At 41.1% G+C, this 27,857-nt stretch overlaps 1 protein-coding gene across 1 annotated transcript in view; it reads left to right on the forward strand.

Annotated features, from left to right (window-relative positions):
• The window catches only part of HTR1E (5-hydroxytryptamine receptor 1E), a 72,207-nt gene that overhangs the window by 28,780 nt on the left and 15,570 nt on the right, over window positions 1-27,857 (forward strand). The window contains exon 2 of the mRNA XM_069973541.1: window positions 24,692-24,830. The gene's annotated coding sequence lies outside the window, so the exon portion shown is untranslated. The remainder of the gene's footprint in view (window positions 1-24,691; window positions 24,831-27,857) is intronic.

Raw genomic sequence — 27,857 nt, forward strand, 5'->3', positions numbered from 1 at the left:
ATTAATGGCCAGGGGATGTTTTCAAGACGACCCCGCCTAGTTGAAAAGGAAAAGTAAACAACTCTGATCAGAGAAGACATCTCATGTGAGTCACTGGATGTAACTGCCTTGTAATCACTTAAAGATGCTGATCCGATGCTGTTTAAACCAATATAACAAAATTTCTAAATATTGCATCAGATCTGCAACAGATGTATGTTTTCTAACTGTTCCATTATATTTAATTTGCTATTCTACATTAGCTTTTAGACTAAGGTACTGACGTTCGTGTGTGTGTGTGTGTGTGTGTGTGTGTGTGTGTGTGTGTGTTTTTATGGGAGAAAAACCTATAGACCTTAGCAGTGCCACTAAGGTCCATATGCCAATACCCTATCAGCAGTGAAAACAGATAAGACGTCAGTCAGATGCTCACGTGACCAGCTACAGATCTGATTTTCCTATCCAGGCAAAAAAGGCGATGTCAGGAATGAGTGCTCACTGATGGAACAAATGGGGTTATGGCACGTAGCATGAGGCACATTTGTCTTATCTGCCTGAGGCGCCAACATACCAGATCCTGTTCACTGGCAGAAATTTCTGCAACAAATAAACCATGTTTGAATATATCCTAAGTACATAGCAACACAACTGTGTTTGGGATTCCATGACATGTGAGAAGCAGAACATACAACACTGAACTTTGAAGGTGTTAACATGAGGCATGGTAAATATTCGTCACAATTAAAAGCTGATCACCTAAAAAGATTTGAAGTTGGAGCAAAGGCAAAGGCTGGACAAGTATTGGTTGTATTTGGTCCTTTGTCATTTTTCTTACAGTATTCGGCTATGTTACCACAATGAATTTTTTGGCCATTTGAGGACAAATAACAGTCATTGTTTCATAATGACGGCCAGCATTTGTACGATAACGGCCTTCAACATGAAATAATAGCATGGGAATATAGCTTTAAAGGGGTATTCCAGGAAAAATTTACTTTTCCCCTATCCACAGGAAAAGGGAAAAGTAAGAGATCGCAGGGGGTCCGACTTCTGTACCCCCCCATCTCTATATCGGGCCCCACCGTCTCTGCTATGAATAGAACTGCGGGAACGGCATGCGACCCACGACTTCATTCCAGAAGAGGCTGTACTCTTTCCGTCGCCTCCATAGAACTGAATAGAGGCGCCTGTCACGCGGCATACCTATTCATAACAGAGCCAGCAGGGCCTGATACGGCAATTAGCGGGGTGTATAGAGGTTGGACGCCCCCGACCCCCCCCCCCCCCCCCCCCCCCGTGACCTTCTACTTTTCCCCTTAGGGAAAAGTTAATATTTCCTGAAATATTTCTTTAGGGCACGTTCACGCTACGCATTCGGTGCAGAGATTCCGCCGAATCCCTCCTCCTATGTCTTTGAATGGGAGAGCTCGCGCGCCTCTGCTCTCCGTTAAAAGAATTGACATGTCAATTCTTTGAGTGAAGAGGCGCGGAGAGTGGAGGTGTGCGAGCCCTCCCATTCAAAGACTTAGCAGGAGGGTTTCGGCCTGGAGTCCAAAAACGGAAGTTCCTGGCCCTTAAAGTGAATCTAATTTGTAAATTATGTAAATTAGGCAGTTCAATGCACTGGCAGCGGTCCTGTAGCCTTCAGTGCACCGTTCCACACCTCTCCATATGAATATTCATAACAGCTCTCTGCAGAGCACCATTGAGAATATTCATAAGGAGTCGTGTTGCACAAGCAAGTGGGCGGTGTATTGGCAGATTGAAGATACCGGACTGACCCCATTGCACCAATCCGCCTCATTTACATATTAAGAAAAAGGACATTTTTATCATGAATGGGACAGTAGCCCTCCTAAATAAATGTATGGCCGCACTCCCTGCCCCAAGCCCTATTATTTGCTTTATGTGTATATGGGTCTGTAAATTGTGTTAATATTTCATATAAATCCTCAGATCCCGAATGATAATGGGCTAAGGCAGCCGAACACTATTTTTCTCTGTATAAACCATTTTTGTACTTGACATGAACATTTTTAAACCTGACTTGACAGTGTACTATATGCAGTAGTGTAGATGTAGCATGAAAATATTAAGAATTCTTTGTAATTTACATTATGTGTGGCTGAACGCATTCTACAAGACCTTCTACAAAACAACAAGACTTTCTCGTTTTGTGTGCTAAGATGTTATAATGTCTGCATATTACTGATACATTATAATGGGTTATTTGCATTGTAGTTAATAGAAATGCCATAGTTTAATGTAAAAATACTATTATATTTGTAAATCTAATTATATTGTAATCAGCTATACTACTGTACCTTGAAAGGAAGCTTTCAGTGTCACTTTAAAGGGGTTATTCACCCCAAAAAAATTTCTTTCAAATCAACTGGTCCGAGCAAGTGCCAGAGGTTTGTAATTTACTTCCATTCAAAAAATAAATCTTGTCTTCCAGTACTTATCAGCTGCTGTATGTCCTGCAGGAAGTGGTGTATTCTCTGAAGTCTGACAAAGTGCTCTCTGCTGACACCTCTGTCCATGTTAGGAACTGTCCAGAGCAGTAGGAAATCCCCATAGAAAACATCTTCTGCTTTCCATATTGAATACACCTATTCCTGCAGGACATACAGCAGCTGATAAGTACGGGAAGACGAGATTTTTTTGTTAGTAAATAGTAAAGTTAATTACAAATCTCTGGGACTTTCTGGCACCAGTTGATTTAAAAGAAAAAAAAACGTTTTGGTGAACTACCCCTTTAATGGGAACCAATCACCGCCAAATCAGCCATGCAGCTATGCATATATTGTCCGAAAATGAACTTTATTATTATTTATTTATAAAGCACCCTTGGTTCCAGAGCGCTATACAGGCGACAGGGGTAACAAACAGGAACATTACAAGATCAAAACACATTACATGAAGGCAGATGGTAGACTGGTACATGGGGAAGAGGACCCTGCCCGCGAGGGCTTACAATCTATAAGAACTTTAAGCGCCATATTTAAACTAACCAAAAATTCTGTGTAATCATGTATGGCATGGGAGATTTTCAAAGTTCATTTATGGGGGTCAGAAGGAAAGCTGTTAGCAATCACTTACATGTTTTGAAACAGTGGCAGGGGCTATGCATAGTTACATGGCCAATTTGGATGTGCACTGACCTAAACTTAAAAATTTTTGCCACTTTATAGTCTTAAAGAAATAGGTTGTTCCCAGCGCATGCCATTCCCACTGCAGTCGGTATTTGTTACTCACCTCACCCTGTAAGGGTGCGTTCACACTAAAGAATCTGCACGGATAAGCTCCGGTGGGTTCCTTGTGCGCTCTCACCTGAAGATCTGGCCGTCCCATAGGCTCCATTCTATGGTCTGGCGAATTCCGCTTTCCGCCCAAAGAATTGACATGTCAATTCTTTTTTGGGCGGTGGGTGGAATCTGCCTGAATAGAATGGAGCCTATGGGGGGGCGAGCGCATGGAGTCCGCCCGAACTTATCCACGCGGAGTCCGTAGTGTGAACATACCCTTACTGTGTCAAACATTATCAGGCAGCCTGATGGCTTCTCTTGCTCTAGGACCATTAATTTCATGCTGTTATAGTGTCCAGCACAGCCTAAGGGTGGGTTCAAACTATGGAATTCTCGTGGATAAATTCCGTGGAGTTCCATCACCTGTACGCGCTCATGGCCGCGCGCCTTGCCGCTGGCTCCATTGACACCATTTTATGGGCCAGCTGATTCCGCATTCCGCCAAAAGAATTGTCACGTCAATGCTTTTGGCGGAATCAGCCGGCCCATAGAATGGTGTCTATGGAGCCGGTGGAAAGGCGCGCGGCCATGAGCGCATACAGGCGACGGAATTCCACAGAATTTATTCGCGAGAATTCCATAGTCTGAACCCACCCTAAAGGAATAAATAGCCAGGAGGCTACCTAACCACTTTTCTTAAGTATTCACAATTAGTTTTTTATTCATGATAACTTTTTGGCTTGTTGTCATGATCACCACCTGGTTTGGATGTATATATAAAATGCAGTAAGAGATCTCAGTTCATCTTGGGTAGTGGATCCAAGAGCCATATTACAGGGAGCGATAATTGGCCAATTATCGCTCCTTGTAATAGAGACAACGATCAGTCATTGAAACAATCATTGGCTGATCGTTTCTTTAGGACGTGACTTAAACTCATTGGGCGTCGGTTACACATTGCTACGTCTAACGGACAATGGCTGATGATTGAACTATCAGTTAATACATTACCTGTCAACACTCTCGGTCTTCTCCTGCGCTCTGCATGCGTCCTGGTGGTCCTGGACAGTGATTTACTGAGCGGACGCCAGGAAGCATGCAGAGCGGAGAAGACCGGAGAAGACCCAAAGAATGGACAGGTATTCTATTAACTGTTTGGGCAAGAGCTGCACGGACATCGCTAACAAAGTCTGTACAGCCCTTCCTCATGATTATCGGGCTTGTTTACAATATTGGTGCTCGTTTACAATATTCTAATAGCATCCTAATCTATTATGCGTATTTTTTCACTCAATCCTTTCTTCTTTCTCTTATAAAATGTAGGATCGTGCATATGAGAGTTTGATGACAGTTTTCTTTCTCTATGTCTCTTTTTTTTCCTGCAGCTGTTATGAGTGCGCTACATATATTGTGTTTCAAAAAACATAGGCATCGGCTGGTTGAATTCCCCCTTTTTGCCTATAAACATTTACGCTCAGCTTGGACAAATGTGAATGCTTATGCTATCAGTACAGAAAGAACTGCTGTCAGTCATCTCTGACGTTGCTTATTTTCAGCTTTAATTAGGCATGTTCCTTGAACTGACCACATATATATATATATATATATATATATATATATACACACACACACACACACACATATTATATATATACAGTATATATATATTTATATGCACAAGCCAAAAAGACAGAAATGGCTGCACATTGCACCCATGGCTGACACGAAAGCTTATTCAGCTACATTTAAAACCAACATCAGAAGTTAGTATATAATTTGGCCAAACCATATTGCCTCATGTACCACGTGCAGGTCTTCTGATACACATGAGTCCCTAACCAAAAAACATCACTGTGCCGGTCAGCGACCACAATCCCCGCTTGCGCACGCTTTGCGGGGATTGTGGTCGCTGACCGGCACAGTGATGTTTTTTGGTTAGGGACGTGGTACATGAGGCAATATGGTTTGGCCAAATTATATACTAACTTCTGATGTTGGTTTTAAATGTAGCTGAATAAGCTTTCGTGTCAGCCATGGGTGCGATGTGCAGCCATTTCTGTCTTTTTGGCTTGTGCATATATATATATTTATATACATTAGCTTGTCATCAATCCCCACTGAAAGTGACAAGATCCACCAACATTCAAATGAAAGAGGAAAAGATAAGGGCACTCACCCATTCTCACCCATTACTTCTTTATTTGCAAGATGTGCAGTTTAAAAGTCCATGAAGACATTTATCATGCGGGCAGACGCCATACCACCCTCATGATGGCCATTTCGCGCGCATGCGCGCTTCTACGGATGACGTCCCTCCCATAATTCACAGGTGAAATACCTGTAGTGACGTACTAGGAGTGAGCGTTACAAAAGTGGGGTGAATAAAACCTTATCATATACTACATAATAGTATGGCTCGAGACGAAGTAGGTAGCTCACCGCAGATAAAACTATAAAGCATTTTCCTATAATATTTTTCATTATATACGTATATGAAAGCTGTAAAAGCTGCGGAAGACGGAGTCACGTGAGTCCTAAAGCCATGATGACTTTTTAGTGCTCTAATAATAGAAACTTTCATAGTCATCACAGTCAAAACAAAGGAAAATTCCAAGCTACAGTAGCAAATTTCGAAGACATAAAAAACTAGTCAGATAGTTGCTAAGGCTTTCTGAACACTGTAGACTTATTTAAACCTTTTATTCATGAACGATGTAAGAAGAACCTTCGCCCTCTCTTCACCCTGCAAAGATCTTTCATATCTGTCTGTGTCTTAAACAGGATACATGAAATAGAGGATCATGTCCTACAAAAATTCTGGCTGTGCAACTGCATTGTGCTCCGTATCATAAGAAAGACATGGCCTTTAATGACTTCAAATAGTTACCAATGTGGCAGTATCATATTTTGTGGCAAAATATTATAAGTAGTATTGAGCGGACTTGCTTAACCGTTTGGGTTTGTCAACATTCTCGGAACCCGAACTCCATTCTATGTTCGGGCGGATTCCGCCATCCGCCCAAAGAATTGACATGTCAGTTCTTTCGGCGGAATCCCCCCGACCATAGAATGGAGTCTATGGAACATGCGGAGATGGGTGCGAGCGGGGGCAAGCGACCGAATCCGCAGCAGCCGAGTAATCTGCATTTTTCCCACTGCTCTTCCGCAGTTTAACATACATGTTTTAGACTCTTAGGCTATGTTCACACTACGTAAAACTACGGCCATAGTTTTGAGGAGTGGAACATAGCCTTATTTTCAATGGGATCCTGGCCGGAGCGTACACACATCGTATGCGCTCCGGCCGGGATCCCATGCGGCGCCGGAAAAAACTGACATGTCAGTTTTCTACGGCCGGAATTCAGTGAATTCCGGCCGCAGAAAGACCTGTCAGTTCACACAGTGAAGCAAGCAGCTCCGGCTATGTTTTTTTACCGCTGGATAACCCCTTGAAGGACCCATTTTAAATGTGACCAGTTTCACTTTATGTGGTTATATCTCCACGATGCTATAACACTATATATACAATATACAATATACACTTTTCCTGTAAAACATGCCTCCATTTCATGAAAAAAATTTCTAACTTATGGGAATTATATGTTTATTACACTTTATTTTTTATATTTTTTGTGTGCTTTTTTTTTTTTTTTACATTTCTACTGTCCCACCATAGAGACTTCAATATCTTATTGCCTGATGACAGGCAGATTGCATTGCAATGTAATCCTCCTGTAATAGGTAATTTTAAGCAAAAAAGCAGGAAAAAAACCCGGGAATCACATGGTGTGTCTTTGAAAAATCCTTTGAAGAAAAAGGTATCACTCAAAATTATTCATATCAAAAAGATTCCTTTATTGAACATATTGAAAAACATATCATGATAAAAACCACATAAAAACTGTGTATAAACAGAAATGCAGAAGTGGTATGGGTACACCACAGATGCCAACCGGACATTTGGGTTATAAAGGAAGCGCATAAATATCAGGGGGGAGCATGAGAATAAATATAAATTGCAAGTGCTCAAGTATACCTCCTATAGTCTCCCTCCCCACAAGTACTATTCCTAAGTCCGACCTGAGTAGGGCAATCAGCTTCCAAAGTAAAAAAGAAACAAAGTGCCAGTGCAACTAAGTATATACCTCAATGTCTGATGGTCCGTGGTCCTTTCCCCAACGCACATTTCGCGTACCAGAGCTTGATCACGGGGCTGTGTTACTAGTGCCGTAATCCCGCTATTTATGCTGTGTCCGCCCTCCATCTTGGGATGCTCCCGCCGAGTGTCCTACGTCACCACGCCGATGAGGCGACGCCGCTCCGTCCATCCGCCCCCCCATCCCTTGACATAGTCTCAGGAGAGCGGAGGGATCGACGTCAGCGCGGCACGTTGCCATGGGCACGGGGACGCAGACGGCTCCGGCTTCCACGTCCGATGCAGGTGACTGAAACTAGATTGTATATAATAACCAGGAAGCTGATTCCCCCTACGGACTGCATCAAACAAATAAACAATATGGTGGGTTTTTTTGTTTGGCAAAGGAAAATCACCTGGGCTCAGCGATGCAGTGCTCAATAATGCTTTATTCTGTGATCCTTGGAAACCAACGGTAATATTACATAGGCTCTCACAGTCTCACGCCAACATGTTTCTGGTACGTCACATACCCTTAATCATGGCTGAGGTTGAAGCCATGCAGGTGAGTATAAATAGGTGGTCCGACTCCGCCCAGAAGCATGAAGGCGTCAGAACTTTACATATACACACACCCATAATAAACAAAGTGCAGACTAAAACCAATTTTTGCATTCTACTTTGCAGTGATGAACTGTGTCCAGATAATCAGCAAATATCATGTACAGGGAGAACAATGGTTTTTTTGTTTGTTTGTTTTTTTCAATGCTAAGTGTGATATTTGGAAGTGACATAGGAGAAGGTTTGGTACGTAAAGTTTGTCTGCTGATGACACAAAAGTGTGCAATAGGGTGGATATTCCCGGAGGTGTCAGTAATATGGAAAATTATTTAGATTTACTAAGGGGTCAAAACAATGGAAACTACAGTTCAATGTTTTCAAATGTAAAATAATGCACTCTATTCAAGGATCAAATCAGTGGGTCTGTGATGGCTTCAGAAGAGAAGGATTTAGGTGTAGTGAGTTCTGACAGCTTTAAAATGAGTCACCAGAGCAACCAGGCAGTGGGGAAAGCAAATCGTGTGCTGGGCTGTATAGCTAGAGGTATAACCTGTAATAAGAGGGAGATTGTGATCCCGCTGTATAAAGCTATAGTGGGACCACATCGGGAGTACTGTGTCCAGTTCTGGAGACCTCAACAGGTTCAAAGATGGGCTACAAAAATGGTGTATGGTCCAAAGCATGAAATCTATAAGGATCTTTCCTTAAAACCTATAAGTATCTTAATGATCAAAAGTTGTATAGTCTGGATGGAAGAAGGGAAAAGGGGGGAGGGGGGCATGAGCAAAACTCTAAATATGTTAAAGGTTGAAGAGGGTAGTGTTTTTTTAATAATTAAAAAAAATGGAACACAATAACTAGGGGGCACAATCTGAAGAAAATGGCAGTAGGGGCAGTAGGTTAGTAGGGGGAAAGATCAGAAAAAAAACCACAAGAAAATATTACTTTACTGAAATAGTAGTGGATGTTTGGAATAACTTTTCAGGTGATGTGGTACCTGTTGGGACTTCGGCTCGGCCCTCAGCTTGTGGTATACGGCTGATACTGAACTCTTTGCCATAAATTGCCATTTGTATATTTCATCTTCTCCAGTCTGAATATTGCTTAATTCCTTCTACCTTGGCAATTGATTATCTACCACACCCATCTCTTACCTGCAGAAATCCCTCCGGTCAGTTAAACAGTTAACCTTTGTTCTGCTTTTGATTGACACTCTGCCTTTTCCACTTATCCTTCACTTTCCCAGCCTGGGTTCTGGGTGAGGTTCGAGTTTCGCTCATCTCTAGTAATTAAGCGTGTGCGCTGCTACTCCATTCACTCTATAGGACTAGTTGGAGTGAAGAATGTATTTAAAATTAAAATGTAATTAAATGTTCTGAATTCTTTTTTTTTAATCTTAGGAAAAAAACTACAAAAAATACTTAAAAAATGCAAATGTAAGAAAGGACACGTAATAGGTATCACCCTAATGGTAACAACTCATATTAAAAAATGTGTGTGTTATATATCTCACATGGTGAGTGCATTAGAAAAAGTAATAGTATTCTTCATCCTGTCCGTGACTGTATACCGTACATCAAATATTACAAACGAGTAGGGAAACCTCAGATCAGAAAATAAGGTCAAATGGTGGGAAGCAGAATTCTGAAAACGTATCATTGTTGCTTGAGACCCCAAAACAGCTGAACTATTTATTGTCACACTAGTCCTTTTATATTAACAAGAGGTAACACTACAGGAAACCTGGGATTCTTTTTTGTTTGCAACCGGAATGAGTCACTTTTATATTAAGGTATCTATTGATTTCTATTTCAGAATGTAACAGATTTATAGAAAGCGAGCAAGCTTGAAGAAAATGGCAGTACCCTACAGGCATGTGTAATGGTCCTCTTTTATCAAGTGAAAACCCAGTGTTAAGTCAGCAATGTGACCTCTTACTTTACACTCCAGAAGAAACTGTCTACTCAACATATCAGTTTTATAAACCAAAAGCCGAGATGATCACCCCAAATAGCTAGAGGGTGGTCAAAATATATCACATTTAAAGAAATTGAAAGGATCTGGCCTAGATCAGAGGTAACCGTCTCAAAAATACGATGTGATTTCAAGCTGAAGGGATAATAACTTATGTCGCTGTGATAGAATCACAAATAATTTATTGGTATTGATATAATAGAATTGCCATTTTTGCAATAAGTTTGTACTTCATGTTAATATTATGTGAGAGAACTAGTATGTAGAGATAGCAGGGAATTTCAGGATGCGGCTGGCCCTAAAGGTCCAGCAGAGGGCGTCCCCTTTTTAAACGTATTTAGGCTATGTTCCCACACAGTATTTTTGGTCAGTATTTTGCAACCAAAACCAGGAGTGGATTGAAAACACACTGTTTAAATTTAGTGGATGGACGTAATTAAGTGGCAATTACCGTCCGTTGTTTTAAAATATTTGCCATTAAATGATGGCCATCCACTAAATTTAAACAGTGTGTGACCATAGCCTTTCTGTGTTTTCAATCCACTCCTGGTTTTGGTTGCAAAATACTGACTAAAAATACTGTGTGGGAACATAGCCTCAAGGAGTATTCCCACCCCTAAAACTTATCACCTATCCACAGGAATCAGTGATGAGTCTGTCCAAGAACCAGCAGATTCTCCAAAACCCCTTACATCAGACAGCGTAGGTGCATGCTGTGTCAGATCCACTGTTCACTCGATGCGGTTTCCAACGTATATCGACTCCACAGGTAGTAGCATAATTACCTTTATTCGGCAACGCGTTTTGGCTTGCTTAACAACAGGCAATCCTTTTCAAGCCATAGAAACCATTTCCACACATCTCTCTCTCTCTCATATATATATATATATATATATATATATATATATATATACGCACACACACACATAGGAGTAGATTTATCAGACATGGTGTAAAGTGAAACTGGCTCAGTTGCCCCTAGCAACCAATCAGATTCCACTTTTCATTCCTCAGACTCTTTGGAAAATAAAAGGTGGAATCTGATTGGTTGCTAGGGGCAACTGAGCCAGTCTCACTTTACACCATGTTTGATACTTTATCCTTTACCCCATATTACCTGTGATGGCCTACAAATACTTCTAGGTTAAAACAGCAACCATATATTATCCATAGAATAGGAGATGTGTCAGACTGCAAGGGATCTAACCTCTGGGAACTATGGAATTAACAACAGAGAGTTTTCTATTCATGCTCTGTGCCTGTGCAGGAATGGGGAGGAGGAGCACTGTTGATTACTTATTGTGACTGCCCTATTCCCATGTTATGTATATACTGTTATCACCTTCCACTGTTATTCTGTCTGTCATAATAAGGAGGAGATTGCTGAAAATTTTTCTCTACAAAAACAGAAAGATTCTTTTTAAGCATGTTGTTGGGCTTAGTGGCCAGCATAAGGCACCAACAGTGTATAAGGCTGGGTTCACACTGGGTTTTTGCAGTCCATTTAACTCATATGTTTTATGAAAAAAAGCGGATGCAAAAACGGATGAAATTGTGTGTGATCTGTTTTTCCATTGACTTCCATTATAAAAAATAAAAATAAAAAAAACTACCAAAACGAATGTTTTGTTTTCTTTTTTGCATTTTTGTGTACATTAAAAGTAACCATTTAAAAATGGATACTTTAAACTGACTGCAAAGAACGCAGTGTGAACCCAGCTTAAGCATATTAAACATAAAAAAGCAGCTTATTTTTACATTTACATTACCCTTTTGCACTTTTGTTTTTTCCTGCTCGTGTTTAAAACGCCATAGCGCTTACATTTATTCACCTACAGACCCACATGAACCCTTATTTTTTGCGCCACTTATTGTACTTTGCAATGGCAGCCTTAATTTTCGCAAAGTACGCTGCAAAACCAGGAAAAAAATTTATGTGTGATGAAATTGAAAAAAAACAACACATTTTTTAAATTTGGAGACTATTTGTATTTACGCCGTTTGCCCTAGTGTAAAACTGACTTGTTATGCATGTTCCTCAAGTTGTTACGATTACAATGATATGTAACTTGTATAACTTTTATTTTATTTGATGGCTTTTAAAAAATTAAAACCCTTTTTAATAAATGAACTCTCCTTTTAAAATTGCTCTATTCCCAGGCTTATAGCGCTTTTATCCTTTGGTCTATGGGGCTGTGTGAGGTGTCATTTTTTGTGCCATGATCTGTACTTTCTATCGGTACCTTGATTGCGCATATGCGACTTTTTGATCGCTTTTTATTACAATTTTTCTGGATTTGATGCGACCAAAAATGCTCAATTTTACACTTTGGAATTTTTTTGCGTTTACACCGTGCAAGATCAGGAATGTGGTAATTTAATAGTTGAGGTAATTACGTGTGTGGCGATACCAAATATGTTTGTTTATTTATTTAATTTTTTTTATTTATAAAATGGGGAAAAGGGGGGGATTGACACTTTTATTAGGGGAGGTGATTATTTATTAATAAATTTTTTTTTACTTTTTTATACTTATACTAGAAGCCCCCTGGGGGACTTCTAGTATGCCTGTTCTGATCTCTCATAGAGATCTATGCAGTATAGATATACTGCATAGATCCATAAGATAGAGTGCCGAGCCGGGATCAGCGACATTACGGCGCAGACCCTGGTCGGGAACAGATGCGGGAATCGCCATCCGCGCGGCCCCCCTCTGAACTCCCCCAACTGCATGAGGACGTACAGTTAGGGTACGTTCACACTTACCGGATCCGAAGCTGATTTTCTGCTGCGGATCCTCCGAAGATCCGCAGCAGATTTCATTTAAATAACTGAACACAGCATCAAATCTGCACCATCAAATCTGCTGCGGATCCTGTAGGTGTGAACGCACCCTGAAGGAGCATTTCCCATATAAATTTTTTAAGCTATAAATGGTCCATAAAAAAATCTTTTTCATGTCTAATTTAGTTAAATTTAGTTAAATTGGACAGAATGAGAGCTAAAAGATGTTTTATCATGGATTTTTTTAGATGTTTTTTAGGCACTTTCTCGAACATGCTAAAATACTGTGTATGCACATAGCCTAAGAGTGCATGTTCACTGTTTTACAAGAAAATAACTTTATCATTCATGAGGAAGGAATTGAGAACATCCAGAAAAAGGCATTATAGGCAGTAATTCTGGATTTCGTTGTACATTTGCGCCATTTGTTAAAGCAATAGTTAGGTTGGTTAAAAGGGGCTTTTTGAAAAAATGACCAAACCATAAAAGCATCTTAGAGCTAGAGGTCTAAAGACCAATATATTTTACAACATTACCAGAGCTTATGTTCTCTTCTTCAGTAATTGATTTGTCTGGCAGTCTTCATTTACCCACATTTTTTTCTATCGGAGAAAAAATAATTGTTTTTGTCAGGGCAAATAGTGGGAGCTAAAAGCAAAGGTCTCTCTGGAGTTATTCTTATACACTTCAATGACACCTCTATTTTATTAATGATCCAATAATGCACTGCAATCGTTAGTAGAAAATTGACTTTGATAGTAAATGATAACATGATGTTGCAAGAAGGAGAATTGTCAACCTTTTCCAGAGTTAGAAAAATTGACTGCTGGTTTTGCAGAAAAAAAAACACAAACGCAGGTTATTCCCATCCATGATTGAACTTCAACATCAAACAAAGCCCACGTGGATAGAAAAGCAGACGCTTTTTATTAATTTTCCTGGAAATCACTTTAAGGCTAGGTTCACACTATGTATGTGTGCGGCTGTATTTTTTATGCGGCTGTAAATGTGCGGATGAAACTCCGGCCGTGGGAAAAAATAGACATGCGGCTCAAAACATACGGTCATTTACTTGGAAATCTGGTTCAACTAAAAATAACAAATAAAATCTTAAGAAAGTGATGCAAACACCTCTGGATGCATCTGGGAAAGCAGGGAAACAGTTTACATGAATTGCTATTACCGGGGTTTGCGATCCTCTGCAGTTTTCCGATGTCTCTCATGGTTAATCTATTAAAATAATAAAACACATTTTCGTTGTAATAAAGTGCCTTTCGTTGGTCAATAATTTAATTCTAACGAATCCATCATTTTGCAATTAAATATACTGTTAAAATATATATATATATAAATATACATTTATTTATATATCTATTTATTTTAACAGTATATTTAATTGCAAAATGATGGATTCGTTAGAATTAAATTATTGATTAACGAAAGGGACTTTATTACAAAGAGAATGTGTTTTATTAATTTAATATATTAACTATTAGAGGCATCGGCATTCGGCATCATTGCCGGCTATTTCATTGAATAGCGGCCGCAGAAAACCCTGTCAGTGCACACTATGGAGCGAACGTCTCTGGCCGCCCGCTCCATAGTGTGCAGTGGAGATCCCGGCCGGGATCCCTAGCGGCGCCACAAACAACTGACATGTCCGTTTTCTGCGGCCGCAGAAAACCATGTCAGTGCGCACTATTGAGCGAGCAACTCCGGCCGCACGCTCCGTAGCGTGCAGTGGAGAGTTCTGATGCGGCTGCAAAGATCATCCGGAACTGCAGTACTGGCCGGGATGTTCTTTTCAGAGACCGGCTGGTCTCTTACATAGTCTGAACATAGCCTAAGGCTATGTTCACACATGGTATGGACAACAGCCATTGTTCGGCACTCAAACGCAACAGCCGTTGTTGCATTAAAAATTGCATTGAAATCAATGCACAACGGCGGGAAATAGTTGACATGTCAATCATTTCTACAGGCATAGCAAACAATTGCTGTTGTTCAACATATAATGCATTGTAAATATGCATTGTATGAACAACAGTTGTTGTTTGCCTTGGCTCCAATGCTACACATTTTACTATGAAAAGAACAGCTGTTGTTTTAATTGAAAACAACGTCCGTTCTTTTTATGTGGTGTGAACATAGCCTAAGGGGTTATTCACATCATATTTCATTACATGTTGAAGTCACTAAAACTCATAATTTCCTCCACAAAGACCTTGTCAACAAATCATAGTTTTAACAAGTTATTTAGTATATCTACTTTATACATGATACAAGCAAGTTTTCCAACAAATATTTACAGTAATATCAAAGGCTGCATCCCTGTATTCTAGGTGGGACTCGGGCTGTCTCCACCTTTCCCATGGAACGGAAAGACAGCAGGATTCCAATGCCGATGGTTCAGGTGGGTTCATACAAACCCGAACCTTGACCCACTTTAGTCATCTGTACCAAAAAGGACGCTGGTTGACATCAGGGAGATCAACCAAAACACTACATCACGTGTCTCGACGTCAGTGTATCTAGGACATTGTCCCCTGGGAAATCAAATATGCAAATAGCAAAAAACACTGCAGAGACAAAATTGTGTGTCTCGACATCAGTTAGCTAGCCAGACCTTCCTTCGGGAAGGAACAACCAAGCCAAGGAATGTCTCCAGTCAAGGAAACCACCCAAGCAAGGTATCTATCCACAGAAAGCTGTTTCGGGGTGTTTGCCCCTCATCAGTGTGGAGTAGGACCCTGGCTAGTGGGAGCAATGCCTAGTAAGTGCATGCAAAAGGACGCTGGTTGACCTCATGGGGAACAACCAAAACACCGAAGAGACACCATCACGTGTCTCGACGTCAGTGTATTTAGGACATTGCCCCGAAACAGCTGTCTGTGGATGGATACCTTGCTTGGGTGGTTTCCTTGACTGGAGACATTCCTTGGCTTGGTCGTTCCTTCCCGGAGGAAGGTCTGGCTAGCTCTCTGACGTCGATACACATGATGGTGTCTCTGCAGTGTACCAAAAAGGCATCAGTTGTAATCTGGCTTTCTACCATTTTTTTCAATTAACAGGCATGCCGTTCGACAAAATGCTGCAAGACATATTCTGACGTATTGGCATGTCGGCGATCTGACAGCACTATTAGCATGCTGACTGCTTTATCTGTCCCATTGAAAATAATGAGATCAGTTCAAAATGATGTTTCCCTCTGTGCTTTTCTACTGCGCCAGAGGGAAAGGACGCCAGATTGCTAGATGGCCAGATGACTGTAAAGCCGGCCTAACACTTTATGAGCGACACTTACCTATTATTTTTTAACAATTTTCTAATACTGGATTAGCCCTTTAATTAAACTGAAGACTTAGCAAAAATGGTGCTGGGGATTAAAGTAAGAAAATTACCTTCATCCTCAGTGTCCTTGGCCCTATGGGGATTTAACAGCAGGTTAGAATCTTCTAACCTGCTGTTAAAGGAGTTGTCCAGTGAAAATCTTTTTCTTTCAAATCAACTGGCTTCAGAGATTTATATAGATTTGAAATTTACGTCTGTTTAAAAATCTCCAGTCTTCCAGTACTTATCAGCTATTGTATGTCCTGTAGTAGATGGTGTTTTCTTTTCAGTCTGACACAGTGCGCTCTGCTGCCACCTCTGTCTGTGACAGGAACTGTCCAGAGCAGCAGCAAAACCCCATAGAAAACCTCTCCTGCTCTGGACAGTTCCTGACATGGACAGAGATGTCAACAGAGAGCACTGTGTCAGAATGGAAATATTACACCACTTCCTGCAGGGCATACAGCAGCTGATGAGTATGGGAAGACTTGAGACTTTTACATAGAAGTAAATACAAATCTACATAACTTTCTGAAACCAGTTGGTTTGAAAGAAAAAGATTTTCACTGGATAACCCCTTTAAATATTAATATGTCCTATAGTTAAGGGAGCCTATATATTGAAAAGTATGCACAGCATGGGCTTATTAAGTTAGGGCACAGATACTCCTGTTGGGCACGGGGCTGCAAGTTTAAAAGTTGTTTTTTAGGACAATAACTGCATCACCTGCCGAACGGGCCCCAGGACAGATCTTGGATTAAAAGCAGCTATCCGAAGGTACAAGTGGTTTGGGGGGGTCAGATTGTGGGTACAGAGTCACTTTAAATATCAGTGTTCATCAAATCTACCTCAATTTGCTAATATTTTTAATTTCCTTAAGCAATAACTTGCAGTATGAACTGCTGCATGTTTAACAGATAAACTAAGATATTGGGGTCGGCCCTTGGTTCATTTGCATATTTTCAGGAATAGAGCTAAGAACATGAAGGAACAGCTGTGCACGCTCCGGTAATTGATCAGCGTTTGATAGATTTTAAATAAAGTTTTATATTTGATGTTCAGTTGCTTTGAAGTTTTCCCCAGGCGTAAACAAAATCAAACTTGTTACTCAAATTAACCCCAACAGCTTGTTTCAAAGATCAGACTGTTACACCTCCACAGTTTTTAATTGTTTCCTTTGTATTGTGTTGGCTCCAGGCATAAGCTTATCAATAAAGCTTTCACATATGAATGACTGTCATTTATATTTCTATTGTGCCAACCTCAAAGCCACCTTTCCCCATTATTCTCTTTTATGTGCCTCCCATCCTCTTTCCAAAAGGAGTTCTTCATATTTCAGTAGACAAACAGTTACAGAATAACCGGAACAAAATGTCAATTACACATCTTCCTAAACAAAACACTGTCTAAAACAAATAAAATGACAAAAAAAAACATGTTTTACTGGATCTCTTTTAGGGTATGTTCACACAACAGTTTTTTAGACAAAAATACGGCCGTATTTTGATCATTGCGGTCGCAAATTACTGTCGTGATGATCAAAATACGGCAGTTTTTTTACTTAAAAAAAAAAAACTGAATAAACCTCTATACTGGAAAAGTGCAGCTTTTTGTTATACTTCATGTTACAGTTATGCAACTTTTTCCAACACTACTTGATTGATTTTAATTGTCTTGCTTTGCTCTGCAGCTGTAGCTCAACAGTTAAAATCACACAAGTAATGCTACTAAAGGTTGCAGTGCAGCCCTAGCTTATAATGTTTTGGCAAGGTACAGGACTAGGACTTTGACATGGCCAATAACTTTAAAGGGATACTCCAGCGAAAATCTTTTTCTTTCAGATCAACTGGTGTCAGAAAGTTAAATAGATTTGTAATTTACTTCTATTTAAAGATGTCAAGTATTCCCATACTTATCAGCTGCTGTATGTCCTGCAGGAAATGGTGTATTCTTTTCAGTATGACACAGTGCTCTCTGCTGACATCTCTGTCCCGTACAAGAACCGTCCAGAGCAGGAGAGGTTTTCTATGGGAATTTGCTTCTGCTCTGGACAGTTTCTGTCTTAGGGTGGGTTCATACTGAGGAATTCTCGTGGATAATGTCCACGGAATTCCGCAGTATGTCCACGCGCATGGCCGCGCGCCTTTCCGCCGGCTCCATAGACACCATTCTATAGGCCGGCATATTCCGCTATGCGCTGAAAGAAGAAGAAGGGTTTATCTGCGAGAATTCCGTAGTGTGAACCCACCCTTAGGGTGCGTTCACACGTAATGGATCACCTTCTACACGCTCCAGCTTGCTTCGGGGATTCCCGGGCACGTCCCGCTCAGCCAATCAGTGCGCTGCCCTGCCGCAGCGCACTGATTGGCTGAGCGGCACGTGAAGACGCAGGGAGCCCCGAAACAAGCCGGAGCGTGGAGAAGGTGATGTATACGCTCCGGTGGCAGGGGGTTAACGTGGCGGGCTGTGGACATACTCACAGCGGGATGTTCACCCGCTGCGAGTTTGTCTGCCCATAAGTGTACAGGGCAGGGATCCGCATAAGTGTACACAGCAGGGATCTGCAGCGGATCTCGCTGCAAATTTGCTAGATCCACTACGTGTGAACGCACCCTCAGGCTATGTTCACACTACGTATGAGACCAGACGTTCCGTGACTTAAGTACTGGACGGATGATCTTTCCAGCTGCAGGGTCCTGATATGGGCGCATTAGCGCGCACCCGCATCAGAACCTCCCACAGCACACAATGAAGCAAGCGGCGGGAGCCGCTCGCTTCATTGTGTGAACTGACAGGGTTTCCTACAGCCGCAATTCATTGAATTGCGGCCGCAGAAAACTGACATGTCAGTTATTTGCGGGTCCGCACGGGATCCCGGCCGGAGCGTATACGATGTGTATATGCTCCGGCCGGAATCCAATAGAAATGTAGGCAATGTTCCATACTGCATAATTTTACGTAGTGTGAACATAGCCTCAGGGTGTATGCACACTACGGAATCGACGCGTATAACCTGCCGCTGATTCCGTCGCTCGCTCCCGCTCATGCCCACGTGCATCTCCGCCTGTGCCATAGACTCCATTCAATGGCTGCGCGTATTCCGCTGTCCACCGAAAAAATTTACTTGTCAATTCTCTCGGCGAACAGTGAAATCTGCCTGTGCATAGAATGGAGTCTATGGCACAGGCAGAGATGCATGTGGGCATGAGCGGAAGCGAGCGACGGAATCAGCGGCAGGTTATACGCGTGGATTCAGTACTCTAAGACAGAGATGTCAGCAGAGAGCACTGTGTCAGAGTCTATGGCACAGGTGAAACTTCAATTGGAAGCCTTGAGGCGGAATCCGCTTGAAGTCTCTGTGTATATTCCATAGTGTGCACATACCCTTAGGCTATGTTCACACTATGTGAAGAGACCGGCCGTTCCGTGACCCAGCCGGGTCATGGAATGGCCGGTCTCTGCACGGATCATCCACATATGATCTTTTGGCTGCAGGGTTCTGATGCGGGCGCATCAGCGCGCGCCCGCCCGCATCAGAATCTCCCACAGCACACAATGAAGCAAGCGGCCGGAGCTGCTCGTTTCATTGTGTGAACTGACAGAGCCGTTTGCAACACTGGCCGTACTTTTGCGAAAAGTTACGTTGTGTGAACATAGCCTATGGCTGTAATCCATGCTGGAGTTGTGCTCATCTCTAGTGATCAGAAACCTAGACAGTGAGCTGTACACAAGCAGAGGAAAGGAGCACCATATGAGGAGAAGGAGACACGTTTGCTCACCAATGTCTCTGCAAAAATATTTAACTTGAAAAGTCCCACAAATTGACTTTTGTTAGTTGTACTGGAAATCCCCAATTATGTTAGTATATAGGCAACATACATGTTCAAGCTGTGTTTAGTAGTTAATAATCAGCTTATATATATGTGTATGTATATATATATATATATATATATATAATAATCAGCTTTTATATATATATATATATATATATATATATATATATATATATATAATGTCATCAAAACAAGCTTCAAATCAACACAATTACTAAGGGTATGTTCACACAGAGCAAAATAGGCGGAATACCCGTTACTGTGAACATACTCTAATAGTCAATATAGTAAACCAAGTATGAAATGTGATATTAAACAAAAAATAATAATAAATAATATACTGTATATATAATTTCACATCAAAAAGACCAAGATCAAAAGATTGATGAAGTGTAGAAATCATAATTCACAGGCAGCAAGCACTTGATGTAATTTACCAATTTACCTAGCTGTGAGTGATAGTTGTCCATTATACTTATATACCAGTTGTCCATTATACTTTACCAGTATTATCCAGTCATTTCCACTAACCGACTTAGCTGTAAATATTTACATAAATGGAATAGGTGTCTCCAAGCCGCTAGTTATTCAATGAAGTGGAAAATCATTTATCACAACAGAATTACCGTATTTTCCACATAACAGGATCAACAACGCAATTTGAATCAACACAGAAAGTAATTTTGACAGTTCAAACAACTTCCAATTACTTTGCATCATCCGGGAAGCTGAGATGTAGGTTTCTGTTTCTAGGGCCCCCCACTAATCCGTATATACAGGAAATAAGTTGGGTATGTTAAAGGGGTACTTTAGAGAGTAACATCTTCTTTTTTTATATATATATATATATATATATATATATATATATATATATTGCTTTAATAAAGTTCTATTAGTTTGTAATAAAACTTCATCAAACATAAATGCATACTTTTTAATTTATTCACCATTATATTTTGACTGGCAGCAGTAAGAATTGACACATCTGCTGCCACCAACGTTTGTGTCAAGAACTGGAGGGGTAGCCAAGCCCTGGTTCCTGTTCTTCCACTCTGATCCAGGGCTGCTGCACGCTCAGCACTTTGGATACAGAGCAGGTCCCTCCTCAACCGGTGTACTGTATATTCTCGCAATTCGTTCGGCTAGTGGCTCTAGCAAAGTAAGCAGTGATAACAATCCGTGCTTGCTGTGCACAGGCTGATGCACACACAATGCTACTCAAAGGCAGCTTCCCAGTGTATTGTATATTCTGATAAAAAATGCTCTGTATCAACAGAGCTCTGCATGTGGAAACAATGAATCACAGCGGGGGTGGAGCTCTGGGGCACCATTAAGAGCACTGCCCCGCCCCCAGAGTATGATCCGCCCCTGGTGGCCAGCCAGCCCCTTCTAGTGATAATCAATAGAGCAGGCCGGCTGGGAGCAGGCTGGATCGGCACTATGGGAGGGGAGCAGTGCTCCTAGCGGTCTTACCGGAACAGTGGGAACATTGCATAGGAAAAGTGCTGAGGATAAAGGTAAGAGATATACAGTACCTTCATCCTCGGCCCCTCCTGTGCAATAGGGAGCCATCAGCAGGTTAGCTTCTGCTGATAGTTCCTCTATGATGTAAGTACAATTACACCATACCCTTAGGTACTGAGGAATTTGCTTCGTAAGCAGAACAGGATGGGAACGATACCACATAAGTAGGGTATTAGTGGCAGTTTTTGCGGTGGTGCAAAGCCTTTTACTGTGTTGAATGGTATTTCAGTATATATGAAGGGTTCTTGAAAGGGTTGGATTTGGTAAGGTGTTTCTAATTTGCATGAAATTATTATATTGTCATCCTAAAGCAAAAAGATAAATGGTCAATGTTCAGAAGTAATGGAGTTGGAGAGGATGGAGAGGATGACACTTCTCTTTTCTCTGGCAATTGAGCCCCTTGCAGCTCCAGCAGCTGACTGCCCCTTTCTAATTATAATGAATGGAGCGGGCAAGACCGGTGCTATGGGGGTCGGGCAGTGCTCCTAACGGGTGCTCCTCGCGGTCCCACCATCAGACAAACGAATAACTGCAATGGAATGGAACCGAGGAGGAAGGTAAGAGACATTCCTGCTGATTGTTCCCCTTTAAAAATGCTTTATGTTCTACTTACTCTACTTTTTCAAAGTATTTTCAAAGTATCCTTCAATTTTTTTTGGTTTCCGGTCTCTAAATCCCTGGTAAACATTTCCATACGATGAGCATTAACTGTTATCAGGTGCCTATATTAGATCATATCTTTTTCTCTACATAGTTTCCATGGTGATTTCCTACACAGTATCAAAGCTTAAAATTACAATGCATTTTCTTACGTCAGATCTGTGATAAGTACTTGTCTCTTGGTGTTCATTATCTAAAAAAAAGTCGGAGAATTTCAGATAAAAACTCACAGGACATGATAAACGCGTGGCCACTGATATCTACAAGAAGATGTCTCACAATAGGATAAACATCTAAATACAGAGTAATAAAGAGTCTAGTCCACTCGTTTCAAACCTGTGTGACTAAAGGCCCTATTACACAAAACGATTATTGGCCGTAGTCAGGCGATATCAACCGTTACAGCCAACAATCATCTTGTGTAATAGAATGCAATGATCAGCCATCATGAACAATGTTGGCTGATCGTTGCAGTTGTTTGTCTTTCAACATGATGAAAGATAAACAATTATGATAGCAATGATCTGCTGCCGTTGCCCCGAGGAACAGGAGTGGCGGCAGCAGACCTCTGCTATCTGCTATGGGCTGCCCGGACGATCTAACGATCACCCGGGCAACTCCCCCACAGCTTCCCGCAACAGATCCTGGGCTTAGACTGGGTTCACACTGCGTTTTTAGCATACGTTTAATGGATCCGTTTTTTTTAACGGACAAAAAAAAGTGTCAGCATCGTTTTTGTTATAATGGAAGTCAATGAAAAAACGGATCAAAACGGATGCACACAAATGCATCCGTTTTTGCAATCCGTTTTTCATCCCTTTTTTTAAAAAAAAAAAACGGATTGCAAAAACGCAGTGTAAACCCAACCTTACTTACAATTTTGTAATAAACTTTAATTAAACATTTTGGCCATAATGTGTTTTAGACCTAGCCTATGCTTTCTAACACCAGGGGGGTGCTGTTTGCATTATTTCTTATTTATTGTTTTCTCGACTGTGTCCCTGCTGCATCTGTCCAGCAGGGAGCAGGGCTTATGTGGCCCAAAGTTCTATAGTTTCACTGCTTTTAAAGTAAATAATCCCCATCTATGATGATGTTGAAACCTTCTTTCCTCCAGATGCCCCCAAGTCATGGTTACAGGCCTAGCTATATAAAGATTGCTTAAAAGATCTCTGTACTGTCTTTTAGTATATTTGCACATTCCCGATCAGATTACCTCTAAAATGTCTTTTTCCCAAACTAAATAATTCCAAGTTAAATAATCTGTTTTGGTACTGTAACCCACCCCTTCCAACCCACCCCTTCCCTAAATTACCCGGGTCATCCTCCTCTGCGCCTACCCAAAATTGTACATGATGGAGGAGATTTATCAAACATGGTGTAGGAGGAGATTTATCAAACATGGTGTAAAGTGAAACTGGCTCAGTTGCCCCTAGCAACCAATCAGATTCTATCTTTCATTTTCCAAAGAGTCTGTGAGGAATGAAAGGTGGAATTTGATTGGTTACTAGGGGCAACTGAGCCAGTTTCACTTTAAACCATGTTTAAAACATCTCCCTCGATGGGCGTGATTTATCAATGATTCTTACAGTAGGAACGTTCTTTGTCTTTGTCACTATGGACAGCAAAGGGCATTCTTATTATAAGTTTGCTTTATTAACCTCCCCCAATGTGAGATGGTAGTGGTCTATGTGAGATGGTAGTGGGGGGGGGCATTTTTTACAGTTTGAGGCTATGTTCACACTGCGTATGAATCCGTCCGTAGTGCGAACTGCGAATATACGCACATAGTTTTGAGGTTGATGCGTTCGCTTGAAAGTATACGATATACGCCCGCACAATGCACACTACGTATGAGCTTACGGCCGGATCGTATACGGCGCCGTGAAAAATGAACAAGACCATTGTTTGAGGAAGGAAATTTTGAAACTCACGGCCGTGGATTTCCATGCAGTCCCGTACGAAGTACTTATTTCAGCCAAATTGAACTTGATTTTTGGGATCCAAAAGGTTCTGTGTGGTTTACGGGGCTGGGTGAAGATTTCCAAGTAAATGACCTGCCTCAGATCGCTTCGAATCAAGCTAGGGAAGCAGCTAGTTTAAGCCTAAACCTGTAATCTGGAATCTGTACCAACTCCTCCCCAAACCACTGGTACCGTTCAGTAACTGTCAGTAATTCATGTCCTGTCCTGGGGTCCAAATATCTTCTGAATCAAAAGGGTATTTTCTTGAAAAGGACAACACCAGAAGAGCAGGGTTAAATTGGCAGGGCCTAGAGCATCCGTGTCCTAGGTTGTAATGCCTCTCAGGGACTCAATATGAATTGCTGAAAGATACTGACCGTTACTACTGGTTTAGGGGGTCGGGTGGCTACAGATTTGTTTTATTAAAGAATTTACATAATCCCTATTAGTTTCATATGCAAATCTCAGTGGATTTTCCTGTGACAATACAGTAGAGAAGGTATTTAGTCGATTGGCCTTTTCTTCATCCTCCTCCTCCACCATTGCACTCAAATTATAGGGGCCATCAATGTCACTTTTCACTTTCTTTTTACAGATTACTAACTGCCGTAAAGATTGTTAAACAATAGTCATAAAACATATATTCTTTTATCAGTATGTATCTATAATAGTGATTAAAACTGTTCTATTCTCTTCCAGGCTTACGGGCACTATACATTTGATGGAGAATGGATCTGAAAGGCACTTTGTCGAACATATGGCAGAACCAGACAGGAAAACATAAACTTGTCACATATGCAACAGTGGACAGTGGACTCCTATCTATTGTTTCTTAAAAGTAAGTGTGATAAATTATAGTATTCTATATTATAGTATATAGGCACCAGTACCTTATAGCTCAGGGATAGGGAACCTTGGCTCTCGAGCTGTTGCTAAACTACAACTCTCATCATGCCTGGACAGCCAAAGGAGTTGTAGATTTCTATTTATTACTTGTCTAAACATAGCACCTGGGCTATAGCGACACATGTGCACTGTTTAGACAAGTTATGAATAGAAATCCTGCCGGGGGGCATTCCTAGTGATGAGGGGTGTGGGGAGGAAAAAGGAGAGGCGTCGTGGATTTGGGGCACAGACACTGTAGGCCACGCCACTATGACACAGCGCTGCAGATTAAAAGGTAATTTTTTGCTCTAACCAAGGCTCTCATCAAATGAATGGTACTAGCGTTTGGTGGATACAGTCACTTTAATGAAATGAACAAATCGGATTTGATGGACAGCTGGGGAGAGATGTGTGCTGCATTACATTTCCCCAGCTGTGTCTTCGAAGTGAGAAGTGAGACTTCTGCAATTAATAACTTTGAGGACATGTCAAAACTTACTGCAAATGACACTAATAATTTAAAGAAGGACTCTGGAAAACATTTAGGGGTGTGGGGACAAATAATACTAACTACCAACAATATAATGAATTTCTTCCCAGTTCAGCTGCATCTATAGGGTTTGAATACTTTCATTATGGCAGCTGTGTCCATGTGTATTATTCCTTCATATCCTTTACCTCCTGACTGCTAACAAAAGTTGCTAGAATGGTTCTTTAACCTCTTCAAGTCAGTAAAACGTAGATATATGTTCCTACCGCACATACCCAGTGCAGTAGGAAGGTATATATACGTTCCTGAGGTCAGAGGGGTTTCATGTGTGCGGGACCGCTGTAGTGAAAGCGGACCCTCACACATCATTGTCCCAGGAGCTAAGGGTACTGTGACACAGCTGCGTCTCATTAACTCCTTAAACGCAGCGACCTATAGCGATCGCGGCATTTAAGGTACTCCGTGACAGAACAAGCATCCACCACTGAGTAATCAGGACCCCCGCAGCCATGATGCAGGGTCCCAATCGCTTGTACCGATGGGTGGGGGTAATCTACTTACCTCCGACCTGTCGGATCGGCCATCTATGGATAGAGTCTGCTCTCAGGCAGGCTCTATGCATAGATGGCCGATAACACTGATCTATGCTATGCTATGGCATAGCATAGATCAGTACATGCAATCTAATGATTGCATGATTTACTGTGAAATATAAGTTTTTTTTAAAAAAAAGTGTAATAAAAACAGCTTTTAAGAGTATTAAAAAAAAACTATAAACCCCCTCCCGATAAAAGTTTAATATACCGCCTTGCCCATTATAAAAATAAATAAATAAACTTATTATATATGGTAGAGTGCGGAATTGTCCGATCTATTAAAATATAACATTATTTTTCCCACACGGTGAATGGCGTAAACAGGGGGGGGGGGGGACACACCAGGATTGCTGATTTTTTAAAATAAAAAAAAAAAAAAAAAAAAAGCGATCAAAAAGTTTCTGTTACATGAATATGATATTAATAAAAACAAAAGATCATAGCCCAAAAAGTGACACCCCAACCAGCCCTGCAGGTGGAAAAATAAAAGCGCTATGGCTCTTAGAAGGCGGGGAGGAACATTGCACTAATTTGGCCCGGACATCAGGGCATCAATGGGCTCGGTCTTGAAGGGGTTAACCCCTGGTAGGATATTTTTAAAAAGTAGGTTCTGTAAACCAGAAATTCCCTTTAAATACCTGAATTTATAGAGATTACACAAATTAAACATCCAGTTGTTCCAGGTGACTAGAACATGTTGCAAGAATCATCTCAGGCTAGTCATTTATTTAGGACTGGTACAGCAACCCATCACGATTAGATTGTTACTTGTATGTAACAATAAAGCTTTGGCCCTATAACATATCCATTGTACGCTGCATGTTTCAATCATAAAATCCTCTTTAGAAAGTTTCTACTCAGAAGTGCCGTTAGATCACAGCTCCTACGAGGGTTAAACCTTTTACCTATGAGATACCACAGCTAAGAATAGTTCCCTAGGAGCCACTGTTTCAAAGCACTAACAATTGGAACTTTGATGAATTGACATTTTTATTAGAATAAAAGTGTTCTTTATTTGCCCTACAATGTAAAAACTCTTTGCAAGTTCTAAAGAGGTGCCTGAGGGCTTACAGGGTATCTAACTATAACTATACTAACAGGACAATACCTTTTCTGTGAAGTTGCCAGGTTACAGACAATAGCCATCAGCACCTGTAATTGTCTTGAGATCCAGACCATTTGAATGGATTGTGACACCACAGTTGGGCAGTTTCTTTCCAGCAGAACAAACTTCCAGCTGTCTTGACTCTTACTATTGTACTCTTAGAAGAATCCTATGTCTACAGTCTATTAGAGAAAAAACGGCACAAAGGAATATTCAGATTTTTAAGAATGTGATGGCCACAAGCAAGTGTGTGAGATCCCACAAACCAGGCTGTAGCTGCTCTCTACCATAGACGGCATGTTTGTTTCTATCTGGATTGTATGGACTGTTCTATCCTTGTATGCTGATTACCACCATTGGGTTTTATAGAAAGAAATAAAAGGCCAGAATACCCCTTTAAGAATTACTGAGCTAACACAGTCAACCGTTAAATCTGGGGTTTTACAAAATACCAGCATTCCCCATGAAATCACAAATGTGGAGCATCTTTTCTTCTTAAACTTTGTTGTGCTTTTCCACTGTTATTCCTGTGTACTTATGGATACATTAAAGTGAATTAACCATCAGGTACATTCGCTTTAAGTGTTGCACATGAATAGAACGGCGCGGCGCGGGTCCCTTTATTTTGAACTGCAGCCCAGTACCAGTGTACGGTGCCGTCCTATTCCCAGGCACCAGCATGGGTTAAGCACCGGAGACGGGCCAGCCCACCCCAATGAAAGAAACCCCTGCCTCTCTATCATGTGGCTCTATTGATTTTAATGGGGCCGCGTCATAGAGGAGCGGGGT

This window comes from Dendropsophus ebraccatus, chromosome 6, assembly GCF_027789765.1.
Source record: "Dendropsophus ebraccatus isolate aDenEbr1 chromosome 6, aDenEbr1.pat, whole genome shotgun sequence".
Taxonomy (NCBI): Eukaryota; Metazoa; Chordata; class Amphibia; order Anura; family Hylidae; genus Dendropsophus; species Dendropsophus ebraccatus.